At 47.9% G+C, this 13,264-nt stretch overlaps 1 protein-coding gene across 1 annotated transcript in view; it reads right to left on the reverse strand.

Annotated features, from left to right (window-relative positions):
- The window catches only part of LOC149459567 (uncharacterized), a 172,752-nt gene that overhangs the window by 6,333 nt on the left and 153,155 nt on the right, over positions 1–13,264 (reverse strand). The gene's annotated exons all lie outside the window — the stretch shown is intronic.

Consider the following 13,264-nt stretch of genomic DNA (forward strand, 5'->3'; position numbering starts at 1 on the left):
CTGGTGCTGTGTGACAGATGTGGATCACTGGTACTGTGTGACAGATGTGGATCACTGGTACTGTGACAGATGTGGATCACTGGTGCTGTGTGACAGATGTGGATCACTGGTACTGTGTGACAGATGTGGATCACTGGTACTGTGTGACAGATGTGGATCACTGGTGCTGTGTGACAGATGTGGATCACTGGTGCTGTGTGACAGATGTGGATCACTGGTACTGTGTGACAGATGTGGATCACTGGTGCATTGACAGCTGTGTGGGGGACACTATGGGGTGATCAGTTTGTGTGTAACTCACAGTTTTCACAGATCGGCTCTGCTTCTCCTTACTAGCGGGCTCTGTGTGAGGAGAGGCAGAGCCAATCAACTGAATGGCAGCTGTGTTGACATCACATGAAGGCTGTGATTGGACACAGCAATCATGTGATCAGAAGGGCCAATCAGAGAGCTGTCCTGACGAGCAGCATTGCGTTATGTCCAGGGGACACAGGCACACCGAGAGCACGCAGCTGCGTGGCCACGTTTTGAGGGAAGTTCAGGAACATCCACGCAGAACAACGAAGATCCCACCTGTCTGTTTATGTGTGGTGGCCAGGTGGGAAGTGGTTAAAATAAACCTGCTTTGCAGATGTTTCATCATTCACACAAAAGTAACGAATAACACCCGGAATGTTTATATCGCTTGAAGACCAAACATTTTCCGGGACGTTTTGTTTACAAGTCTAAATTGCCATTTTTTTGCTAGAAAATTACTTGTAATCCCCAAATATTAGATACAGTATTTTTTAGCAAACACCCCAGAGAATGAAATGGCGATCGTTGCATTTTTTTTTATTGTCATATGGTGTTTGCGCTGCTCTTTTTAAAACGCGTTTTTAAAAAAAAAATACACTTTAGTGAATTAAAATAAACAAAACTCAATGTACACCCCAGTTTTTTTGTAAAATATAAAAGAGGATGTTACGGCAAGAAAATAGATACCTAATATATCAGGCTTTACAATTGTGGAAAGGCGACAAACTACGGAACTTAAAAATCTCCATAGGCGATGCTTTAATCATTTTTACAGGATACCAGTTTAGAGTTACAGAGAAGGTCTAGCGCTGGATTTATTGCTCTCCTCTAAGGATCGCGGTGATACCTCACATGTGCGCCGCAAACACCATTTACATATGTGTACGCAATTGATGTCTGGGTTCACTTCTGCATGTGAGCACGGTGGGATGAGTGGGATGGGGGCACTTTAATTTTTTTTTTTTTTACTGTCCCTTTCATTTTTTTTTTTTTTTTTAATCACTTTTATCCCTAATACAAGAAATGTAAACATCCCTTGTAATAGAAATATACATGACAGGTCCTCATGAAGAAGAGATCTGAGGTCAAAAAGACTCCAAACCTCTAAAAGCAGGTTTAAACAAAAATTTTTTTTAACTGTTGCTTTAAAAAAGAAAAACATTTCTTTACTTCCACCGCCAACTGGATTTATTGTCATGATGTCGTTCTGGTCCACCATCATGACAGAGGCGATCAAAGACCATAGAATATTTAATCGCCGCCATCTTGAGGAGGTTGCACCATCAGATCATTACTCGGGACGGCCGGCATTAACAGTAAGCCTGAGAAACACCAGCGAGCTGCTGGAGGTGGGGGGGGGGGCACCCTCTTCCACCACTATGGAAAGTGATCCAGCAGCTCAAGACCCACTAGGACCACTTTCATGTGAAATCCGGCCGATGAAAAAAAAAAAAACAGTAACAGGGTTATGGCTCATTTCTTCAGCCATAACTCGGGTAAACCACTTGACAACTGCAATGTTTATATATGTATACACAGGGCCGGTGCTTCCAGGCAAACTGGGTGGCCCCCTAGGGTGCACTGCCTCTTAGGGGCGCCTGGGCGCAGCACGTGTCAGGAATCGCGGAATACACCGCGGCGCGCGGGTCTGCGCATGCGCAGAGTACACCAGCACACGAACATGCAGGCTTTAGGACCTGGGCGTCCGTGGCGGCGATTGCGGCCGCGCATGCGCACTCGTGCACACGGGCGCGCGCCTGGCTATTTAAACCAGCTCCTGTAGGGCTCACATTGCCGTGTGGTCTTTTCCTGTTATCCTGTGTTCCTGAGAGATTGCCTTGTTGCCGACCCTGCCTGACCCTGATCCGTTGACTGTCTCCTGCTCTGATCCCTGGCTTGTCTGACCAGTCTCCTGTCTTATCCTGTACGTTGACCTCCTGTTGCTGAACCTGGCCTGTGACCCGTTTATCCTTCTGCCTGCCGCTTGTACAGTTCTGCCTCCACCGTACTGACCTGGCCTGTCTGACTTCGCTCACTCCACCTCTTCACATCAGGCTCTCACCTGCTACGTACCACCGGAAAGTGTCTCTACCACAGCTGGCTGCACAGAGGGGCCGTGACCTGGTTTCAGCCTGCTCCAAGTCAATCCCCACCATCAGGGGCTCTGGTGAACAAACAGGTCGGAGCTTAGATTCCACGCCCTGGGGAATCACGGTCTGTGGGGCGCTAGAGGCTACCGCCGGTCGGTCCCTAACAGAACCATACGGCCATGACTGAGTCTGGAGGAGGGCCCTCTCCTTGGGAAGAGATGTGTCAACACCTGGCGGCACTCACTCAAGCCGTTAAAATGCTAGAGGAAGGATATAGGCATTTGGAAGGACGTGTTCAGACCCTAGCTGCACCTGCTATCATAGCATCAGACACAGTTAGTTCGCCTCCTGCCAGGGGCCCCGCAGAACCTTCCGCTGGAGCAGTGTTCACCTTTCCCCAGCCAGAACCTCGAGTGCCAACGTCCGAACGTTTCAATGGGGATCGAGGGAAGTTCAGGGCCTTCCAGAACTCCTGCCAGCTATATTTTGATTTACAACCTCCGACTTTTTCATCTGAATCTGTGAAGGTAGGGTTCATTATATCCTTGTTGCAGGGTGAACCCCAGGGATGGGCTCACCGTCTGCTGGAAACTCGCCACCCAAACCTGAACTCTGTTGCTGCCTTTTTCAAAGCAATGGCGCAACTTTACGATGATCCGCATCGAGCTGCCTCGGCTGAGGCAGCCCTCTATACCTTGCAGCAGGGACACCGGGCTGCGGAGGACTATGGACTATTTAGGCGTTGGAGCAGAGACACTCAGTGGAATGACGCGGCCCTGCGTCATCAATTCTGTTTAGGGTTGTCTGACCCTCTTAAAGATGAGTTGGCAAGAGTAGGAGTACCTGACTCCTTGGAAAACCTGATAGACCTGGCCATCCAGATTGACCGTAGGTTGCGGGAACGGAGACAGGAAAGGTCCAGCCTGGCGCCAAGACCCACCTGGATGCTGCCAAAGGTACCAGTCCTGCCAAAGGCCACAGTCGGCAATCAGAATCCGGAACCGTCAGATGGGACTGAGCCCATGCAGCTCGGTCTGATGTGGCCTTCCCTTTCAACTGAGGAACGCCAGAGACGTTGGTCGAACAATCTGTGCCTCTACTGCGGAGCAGCGGGTCACATTGTGCTCTCCTGTCCAGAGAAGTTCCGTAAGTGCTCTTCCTTTATTTCTGCGATGTCTCCTGCTTGCACAGGTAACCTCACTCACTTAGCCGTGCCTGTTTCTTTTCAGCTCCCCGGAAGAATCGTACAAGTGACAGCTATTATTGATTCCAGGGCGTGTAGCTGTTTCATTGACCTTAGCTTTGAAGCCCAACAGCAGATTCCATTACTCACCAAGGAGCATGGCCTGAACATTTTCTTGTCCGATGGGTCTTGAATAAAATCGGGGACAGTAGATCGGGAGACCCCTCCTATACACACCACAGTGGCAGGTCATCATCAAGAACTTCTTTGTTTGGACGCCATTGCGTCTCCTCTATTCCCAGTCATTTTGGGGCTTCCCTGGCTACGAGCTCACGACCCCCAAATTACCTGGAAAGCTGGGTTAATCCAGTTTCACTCACCTTATTGTTAGGAGCATTGTTTACCCAGGTTACCACTAGACACACCAACCTTGTTATGTGTGAGCACCGATACCGAATTAGCCCAAATTGTGCCTTCTGTGCCATCATTTTCCTAACGACTTTAGCCCACGGGGAGCAGATATTCTCCCCCCGCATCGGGCTTACGACTGTCCCATTGACCTTCTCCCAGGATCAGAAATACCCTTTGGCCGAATCTTTCCCCTGTCCAAGCGAGAGTTGGGGGCATTGAAGGAATATATTGATGAAAGCCTTCGGAAGAGCTTTATTCGCCCTTCCACATCACCGGCCGGGGCAGGAATTTTTTTTGTTGAAAAAAAGGACCAGTCCCTGAGGCCATGTGTCGACTATAGGGACTTAGATAAGATCACAGTTAAGAATCGCTACCCCCTTCCCTTAGTCCCTGAGTTATTCCAAAGATTAAAGACAGCTTCTATTTTTACGAAACTTGATCTCAGGGGCGCTTACAATCTGGTCCGTATACGTGAAGGGGGCGAGTGGAAAACCGCTTTTCGCACTCGGTTCGGGCACTTTGAATGCTTGGTTATGCCATTTGGGTTATGTAATGCACCGGCCACTTTCCAGCATTTCGTGAATTATATTTTTAGAGACTTTTTGGACATGTTTGTGATTGTATATCTAGACGATATTCTGATCTTTTCCTCGTCTCTGGGGGCACATCGAGGGCATGTCAGGAGTGTGCTTGAGCGACTTCGCCAGCACAGGCTCTATGCCAAAGCTGAAAAGTGCAGTTTCGAGCAGCGCAGTATCTCGTTTTTGGGTCTAATTATTTGCACCACTGGAATCGCTATGGATCCCCAGAAAATCGCTGCAATTCTAGAGTGGCCGGCCCCCACAGATAAATAGGGGGTTCAGAGATTTATCGGTTTTGCCAATTTCTATAGGAAGTTTATAAAAAATTTCTCAGGCTTGGTATCCCCCATCACCCAACTCACAAAGATGGGGGTACGTTTTCAGTGGACTCCAGCAGCACAGGCCGCCTTTGAGTCTTTGAAGAAACTGTTCACGGCAGCTCCCATCTTAGGCCACCTTGATGCATCATTACCATATATATTAGAGGTGGACGCATCAGAAATTGCTGTAGGAGCAGTATTGTCGCAAAGGGTAGGTGCAAAGGAGCTTATGCACCCGGTAGCTTTCTTTTCTAGGAAGCTCTCCCCTTCGGAAAGGAATTATGACATTGAGGATCGGAATTGTTAGCAATTAAGACAGCATTAAAAGAGTGGAAGCATCTATTGGAGGGAGCCCTACACCCCATTTTGGTCTACAAAGACCATAAAAATTTAGAGTACCTGAGGACAGCTAAACGTCTCAGACCGCGTCAGGCCAGATGGGCATTATTCTTTTCTAGGTTCAACCTACATATTACCTATCGACCTGGGTCTAGAAACACGAAACCGGATGCTCTCTCCCGGATGTTTGAAGACCCTAAAGAAACACCCAAACCGGACACCATCTTGCCAGCAGGTAGTTTCTTACTGCTTCAGTCTGAGCTTTTGTCTAAACTACAGGCTGCGTCCACCGTGGTTCCCGACCTACCCGGAATTTCAATACAATGCAAGGAAGGTCTCTTGTGGAAGGGAGAACAGATTCTGGTACCCAAGGAAGCTCAGACCCTGGTTTTGGGCTTTTGCCATGATCATCCATTGGCGGGTCACTTTGGAATACACAAGACCCTAGAATTGGCACGACGCACGTTTTGGTGGCCAAGTATGGCCAAAGATTGTGAAACATACGTTAGAACTTGCACTATTTACAATCGGAATAAGCCCACCAGGGACAAGGCTTGGGGCCTGCTGTGACCCTTGCCAATACCTGACCGGCCCTGGAGCATGATCTCCATAGATTTTATCGTGGAACTGCCACCATCGCAGGATCACACTGTAATTTTTGTAGCAGTGGACCATCTCTATAAGATGGCCCACTTCCTTCCACTAAAGAATACACCATCTGCTGCCGAAACGGCACAGGTTTTCATTAAGGAGATAGTGAGACTTCACAGAGTACCAAAGAATATTGTTTCGGATCGGGGAGTTCAGTTCACGTCCAAATTTTGGAAGGCTTTATGCGAGGGTTTGGAAATCAAGCTGTCTTTCTCTTCAGCGTATCACCCGCAAACAAACGGACAGACTGAGCGGACCAATCAAACGCTTGAACAATATCTTAGATGCTACACTTCATTTCTGCAAGATGACTAGCTGACACTTCTGCCGATGGCAGAGTTTGCCTATAATAATGCGAACCATTCTGCCACCAATTAATCCCCGTTTTTCGCCAACTATGGGTTCCACCCCACTTTCCTGCCGGATCTGGTCCTGGAGAACTCAGTCCCAGCGGCCCAAGAGACCCTAAACTTCTTCACGACCAATAATAAATTGTTACAGGAAACAATGGCTAGAGCCCAGGATGATAGCAAAAAATTTTTTGACAAAAGAAGAAGAGGGGAATTGGTCGTGCGCCCTGGGGATCGGGTTTGGTTGGCAACGACCAACTTGAAGTTGGCATGCCCATCAAGAAAATTAGCACCAAAGTTTGTGGGGCCATTTCTGGTGAAACGGCAGATTAATGAAGTCACCTTTGAATTAGCATTGCCCGAATCTTTTAAGATACACCCAGTGTTTCATGTGTCTCTACTAAAACCTGCCATCGCAGATCCCTTTCTGGACCGTAGGTTCAGTTCACCGGTAGCTTTAGACATTCAGGGGGAGGAAGAATTCAAGGTGGAAGCAATTCTTAACTTCAGGAAAAGATGGGGCCAGATACAGCATCTTATCAAATGGAAGGGTTATGGCCCGGAGGAAAATTCGTGGGAACCAGCCCAAAATGTTCTAGCTTCCAGACTAATACGAGAGTTTTTTCATAGTCATCCATGGAGGAGAGATCAGTTGGGCATCCGGAGGCTGCCCGTAAGGGGGGGCAATGTCAGGAATCGTGGAATTCGCCGCGGCGCACGGGTCTGCGCATAGTACACTGGCACACAAACATGCAGGCTTTAGGACCTGGACATCCGTGGCGGCGATTGCGGCCACGCATACGCACTCGCGCACATGGGCACGCGCCTGGCACCAATGATGGCGTGGGGCGCGCTATTTAAACCAGCTCCTGTAGGGCTCACGTTGCCATATGGTCTTTTCCTGTTATCCTGTGTTCCTGAGAGATTGCCTTGTTGCCGACCCTGCCTGACCCTGATCCGTTGACTGTCTACTGCTCTGATCCCTGGCTTGTCTGACCATTCTCCTGTCTTATCCTGTACGTTGACCTCCTGTTGCTGAACCTGGCCTGTGACCAGTTTATCCATCTGCCTGCCGCTTGTACCGTACTGCCTCCACCGTATCGACCTGGCCTGTCTGACTTCGCTCACTCCACCTCTTCACATCAGGCTCTCACCTGCTACGTACCACCGGCAAGTGCCTCTACCACAGCCGGTTGCACCCAGGGGCCGCGACCTGGTTTCAGCCTGCTCCAAGTCCATCTCCACCATCAGGGGCTCTGGTGAACAAGCAGGTCGGAGCTTAGATTCCGTGCCCTGGGGAATCCCGGTCTGTGGGGCGCTAGAGGCTACCGCCGGTCGGCCCCTAACACTCTGTGCGATGCCACCACGTCATGAATGATCTGAGGGGAGGGGAATTAGAAGGGAGGAAGAAAGGACAGAGGAAAATGCTGGGTGTCTGGGGCCAGTGTAGCAGCTGAGCTGCCACCCCTTCCAGTGTTCCTCTCAGACTCAGTCCCTTACTGCAAGTTGGCTGGTGGCTGCTGATCATTGTGAAGTTCCAGCCCTTCTCTTCCCATTCATCAGCAGAGGCGAAGTTTCACCTGTGGAGGAAGGCAATGTGTGACTCTGATGTTTCGTGTCTGTGTGAGTGTGACCCGGTCGGCCATCACATGTGCAATGTGTCAGTGAGTAATGACATCATCATGATCCCACAGCCTGCTCTTCTAGTGCCTTTTGGGCCTGCTGATCTGTATCAGTGTTTGTGGTGGTGTGTTGTGTCGGATCGGTCACTGTGTGGGATCACTCAGTTCAGGTGTTCTCTCTCTGTGTGTGGGCTGGGCTGCCTGCTGTCACAATGTTTTACCTCCCCCCATTGCCTGGGGAATACCAGCCTGGGATCTGTCAGAGTGTGGATCCATCATCCTCTACTCACTGCAACTGTCACCCTGCCACTGACAGCCACAGATGCAGTTCCTCCCTGACATTGATTTTGTATTGGTGATGGTGTCATCTTATGGCATTTATTTTTAGCAGTTTTATGTTTTGTTGATTTAATATTTTCTACTGTTTTTAATTTTTTTTTTTTTGGGGGGGGGGGCTCAAGTAGCTGGTCTTGCCTATGGCGCAAAATAGTCTAGCACCGGCCCTGCATATACGTACTGTATATGTACGCGGTCTTCAAGTGGGTAATATGTGTACAATGTCAGTTTCTATTTGTTTCCCTACCCCGGGCAATTTCAACATTCAACTATAAAAGTTAAAGAACATTCAACCAATAGAGAAAATGGCCTAACACTGTAAGCTAAGAACATTTTACCAAAACGGTGAATAAAATGAGGGAGAACTCAGCATTGTGTTGTTTTTGTCCCTTAGAGGCCACGTAGCAGCCTGGGATGAGTCAGTCTGGGAGTGAAGCAGTGAGTTCACCTCAGGACAGGCTGGGAGGTTCTACAGGTCAGGGCTTCTGGAGATCTGTCAACCTTCCAGAAACTAGAGAACTTTCTGGAACAGGGGAGGAGGAGGAGGAGGGGAGAAGGCCCAGATCTGCATGTTTGAAGGCCCTTGGCTAATCCCCTGGCAGGAGGCTGGGCATGGTGACCAGATGTAACGTACGTGTAAGATTTGAGTGGATAGGATATGATCAGTGGCAATATGTAATAGTAACCTTAGCGGCATTCCATTGTCATTAAGGATGTATTCAGTCCTTGTCATTGGGGAAAATGAGGTACTCAGACACAGAGGCTCATCAATTAGAACCCGAAAAGCCCGGCTTCCTGGATGTGACACCTACAGTGCTAAATAAGGTTTTGTCACCTTCTGGTGAAACTGGTTTAAAGAAAGTGGCTCCAGACATTTCGGCTTCATGACAGCAGGGGGTCCCTGATCTGTCTGGGGAGCTAAAAGTGTCTACATACATCAAAGGGGTATGTTTAATCTCTCATAAAGGCTAAAATATTAGTTGCAGAGAGATGGTAATGCTTCCTTCTTGTAGGGCATTCTACATCGGCATATACAGTAAAAACCATATTTGTGGCTTAGGTAGAAGGCCAGGAAAATGCAGAAAATGGCTAGGTGGCGCTGGATTGGGACAGTCGAATGGTGTTTGGTACTGTCACGATTGGGCCGATGCGCTGGTGTCAGAAATCCAATCCCCGACTTCGTGTTTCAAGCCGGTCTTAGTCCGATTGAACTTGGGCAGTGTAGCACCCAGAACATCCAGTGGGCGGGTACAGGAGCAGCCCCCATGGTCAATTGGCTGAGGACTAATGTCCCGCCTACGTCCATATCCCCATAAATGGGGTACCCGGGCATGGGGATATTGGCTCTTCGTTCAGAGCTGGTTCAATTGACCAACGGATTGCGGATTCTCTGACTTGCTCCAGTTGCAGGGTAAATCCTGGTAAAGTTTTACTTCTGTCTTTTATTCCCTTTTTATTTTATAGTGAATAGTCATTTGTGTGTCTTCTTGTATTTTTTTGTATTTCTGTAACTTTTTATATTTTGTACATATTTTATGCACTGCCCACTTTCGGGAAATTAAATTTTAAAATTAATTAGTGACTACTGTGTATTTAAGCACGGCTCATATCTTCGGAGAGATTAGATTGGATTAGATTGTATCGTATTTTAGTGCATTTAAACGCTCGGTCAAGTTCATTGCCAATCTGTTTGCAATTGCACTGTGTGTGGGCAGATTGTGTGCAGACTATAAAAGGTGACAGATCGGCCAGACGGAGATCTGTGTGTGGGGTGTCCCAGCAGACCGTTCTGCGGATAAACGGTTGGGTGGTGGCAGGCTACCTTTTGTGGTGTGTCTGGTTCGGGGGGTGCGTGGACAGTGGAAGAGTGATTAACACCAGGGTTCAAGCTGTAGAATAGCTGGAGGGACCTTAGAAGGGTGTGTACTGTAATTCCTAAGCTGGTCCTCAACTCTAATCAGTGCACCAGATTGTATATAAGATTTGTATCTGTCAGTGTGTGGTTGACCAGCTGGATTGGAGTGGAGTCTCCACCTGGTGGTGGCCAAAGGTAGTGCGGGCTGTGAAAGGTGTATCACGGCTGATCTTATATACGGTTTTATATATTCAAAGTTAAGTCCCCTTTATTCCCTCTTACTCCCAGTCAAGGCCGCATGTGTGCGCCTCACTTAGCAAGTCGCTGTGGGCGTGGCGTGTGGGGGATCCGTGACACCAGGGCAACTCTCAAATATCACAGATCCTAGGGAGAAGTGTGCAGTGTCAGGTGAAAGATGGACTGAGAGGAAGGCTGGAGTGAGGAGGGGTCTCCAGGGAGAGGAACCTACCTATAGGCAGGGTGTTAGACGGGAGGATCTCTACTGTCTTAAAGTCTCCCAAGGAGGACAACTTGTTAGCAAGGAAGAAGTCAGCCCAGCGTAAGGTCTGAAGGCAGTCACCAACCCACCATGCTAGCAGGCGAGGACAGTGTGAGTACTCCTACACCCCCTGGGAATAAGAGGAGAGGGTGGCCAGGTGCAATACCCAACTAGTCTTCATCCGGGACTGCTTAACTGCAAGCTCTTGGGACCTCCTTCCTCAGTGATACCCTCACTACAGCTGACTGGAGAGGAGGATTCATCTGGGGTCTGAGAGGGTACACCAAAAATGACTATAGCATTCCTTAACAGAGACTGTTGCTATTTTTTTTTTCTTTTTTTGCTAGTCCAAATGTACATAGTTGCTAAGAAATGTGTCCTCAATTGTCGCAGTTCCTTGGACATCCCATATACCCCTAGACCCCATCCAAGCTGTTAACCCCTTAATAAAAACAACTAAAAACCAGCTCATGGACTGTTTACAAGTGTGGAACTGCACTGCACCTATTGTTTATATTTCTGGAACCCCATCACTTGACTCCTGCCAATTGACATCTCCTGGTGACTGCAATGTAAACAATGGTGCTAAGTAATTTGTATGGAATTTGATAATGATAACAAGAAAAGCAGTAAAATAGATCCCCCATAGCCAGCAACAATAGACCCCCAGCAACAACCCCCCCCCCAGCAACAATAGATTTCCCAGCAGTAATAGACCCCCCAGCAACAATAGATTACCCGCAGCAACAACAGACCCCCTCCCCCACACAACAAAATACTCCATAGCAACAATAGACCCCAAACAGCAACAATGGATCAGCTAGCATCAATAGACAGTCCAGCAGTCATCAACAGTACACCCTTCTGTAACAGTAGATCCATTCCATCAACAATAGACCCCCCAGCAACATAAGACCCACCTCAGCAACAATAGATCCCCACCAGCAACAACAGACCTTCCCAGCACAATAGATCCCCTCCAGTAAAAATAGATCCCCAGCAGCCAGTATCAATGAACTCTCCAGAACAACCCAGCATCCCTTGCCATTACATACATTCAGTGCTGAAGGTGCCGGAACTGTGTTCCCCATGTTCCCGTTGAAAAAAGGGTCCTGCTTTTGTGGGATGATGAGATGTTTGCGTTGCAAATTTTTATAGATAAACCCCTAAGACTCCGTCCACCCCTGACTGCTTACATCTCTTAGAAGTTCCCATTGTGAGATCTCTCCGGCACCATTCATATTCTCCTCCACCATGGGATATCCTTGCTTTCACTATATTCTAGAATGTATAACAGATCCAACAGGGAGATCAGGACCCCCTCATCTTGTAAAGAAAAAAAAAAAAGAAAAGTCAAACCACCCCAGTGCATAACAGGTCCCTGTTTCTAATGTCCAATATCTTTGCCTGGCAACAGAAGAATGTCCAAAGAAGGCTGAGGGGGTAACCAGGTGGTGTGAATTCCAGGGGATCCTGAAGCTTCCTTTTAAGATCTGCGCTGATCCAACCAAAGCTCAAAGACAGAAAGGACAGGAGCACGGGATCCCAATTAAAATTCTCATTTGTTTTTTTTTTTAAATGTTAAAAAGCACACTTACAGCTAGGTAACTGTACATCGGCATGAAGTGTGGGGACGGGGATGTCACATCAGTGAGACCATACACAGGTTTGAGGTTTGACAAAGAAGGATACTCCCTAGAAACACATTATCACCCCTTCTGATTTATGTACGGTGGTGTTGGATGCTGCATGTGGCTGACAACTGGCTATGCACTGAGGGGTCCCTCTAGGTTGGCATTGGGGTTAAAGGCCGCCACCGGTGTGTACGGCCTCACTGATGTGAAATCCCGATCTCTACACTTCCTGCTGATGTACAGTTACCTACTGTAGATGTAAGTGTGCTTTTTATTATTTTAATAAAATGCTTTTGTGAATTTGAATTGGGAACCCGCTGTCAGCTGATGAGTCATTGGTTGTTAAGGATGCAGCGGACAGGGCTTCCCCTCCCATTCCTTAGCAACCAGCTATTGTTTAAGATGTTTGGGCTGCCAGCTCCAAAAATTTGCATCTGAACAGCTGATTTGTAAATTCATGAAAACAGATGAGAAATTTCCACTGAACATGTGTGAGCAAATTAGGAGGTCCTGAGGCCCCTGTGAGTGTGAGGCTCTAGGCAACCGCCTAATTTTCTGAAAAAAGTAGAAAAAGTGCCATGCCCGCTGAATCCCCGCTCACCGCGGATCACCTCCGACTGAGTACCGCCCCTTGATGACGTTGTAGTGATGAAACGCGTTGGGCATGGCCTACTTGATGCTGATGTCAGGACGTTCTGTTCCCATTGTGTGTCGGAGGTGATCCACGGTGAGCGGGGATCCTCACTGCTCAGTTGCTGTGTATCGCTGTTTAAAGCTGGTGTCTGTCTGGACACCCTCCTTGTGAGTCTATTAGAGTATTTATTAAATATATATTTATTTGAAAAAACATATTGCACCATTATGTTTCTTTCTTTTGTCCCTGAGTGCACCTCATTCATTATGGAGAGAAGGATTTGAATGGAGAGATACACTCTAAGATCTTTGGCTGCAGAGTATTGCTGCTGGTAGTGATATGCTGTTCTCTATGCCAACTGCAATTATTGATCATCAGGATTTGATTATTTATTACATCTAATATCTGGATATCGTTGTATCCATCGCTCCCAGAGCACAAGCGCTGTTGCTGGTCTATAAT

Source organism: Staurois parvus, unplaced genomic scaffold (genome assembly GCF_062004578.1).
Source record: "Staurois parvus isolate SC_StPar_1 unplaced genomic scaffold, SC_StPar_1.0 ptg000254l, whole genome shotgun sequence".
NCBI classification, from domain to species: Eukaryota; Metazoa; Chordata; class Amphibia; order Anura; family Ranidae; genus Staurois; species Staurois parvus.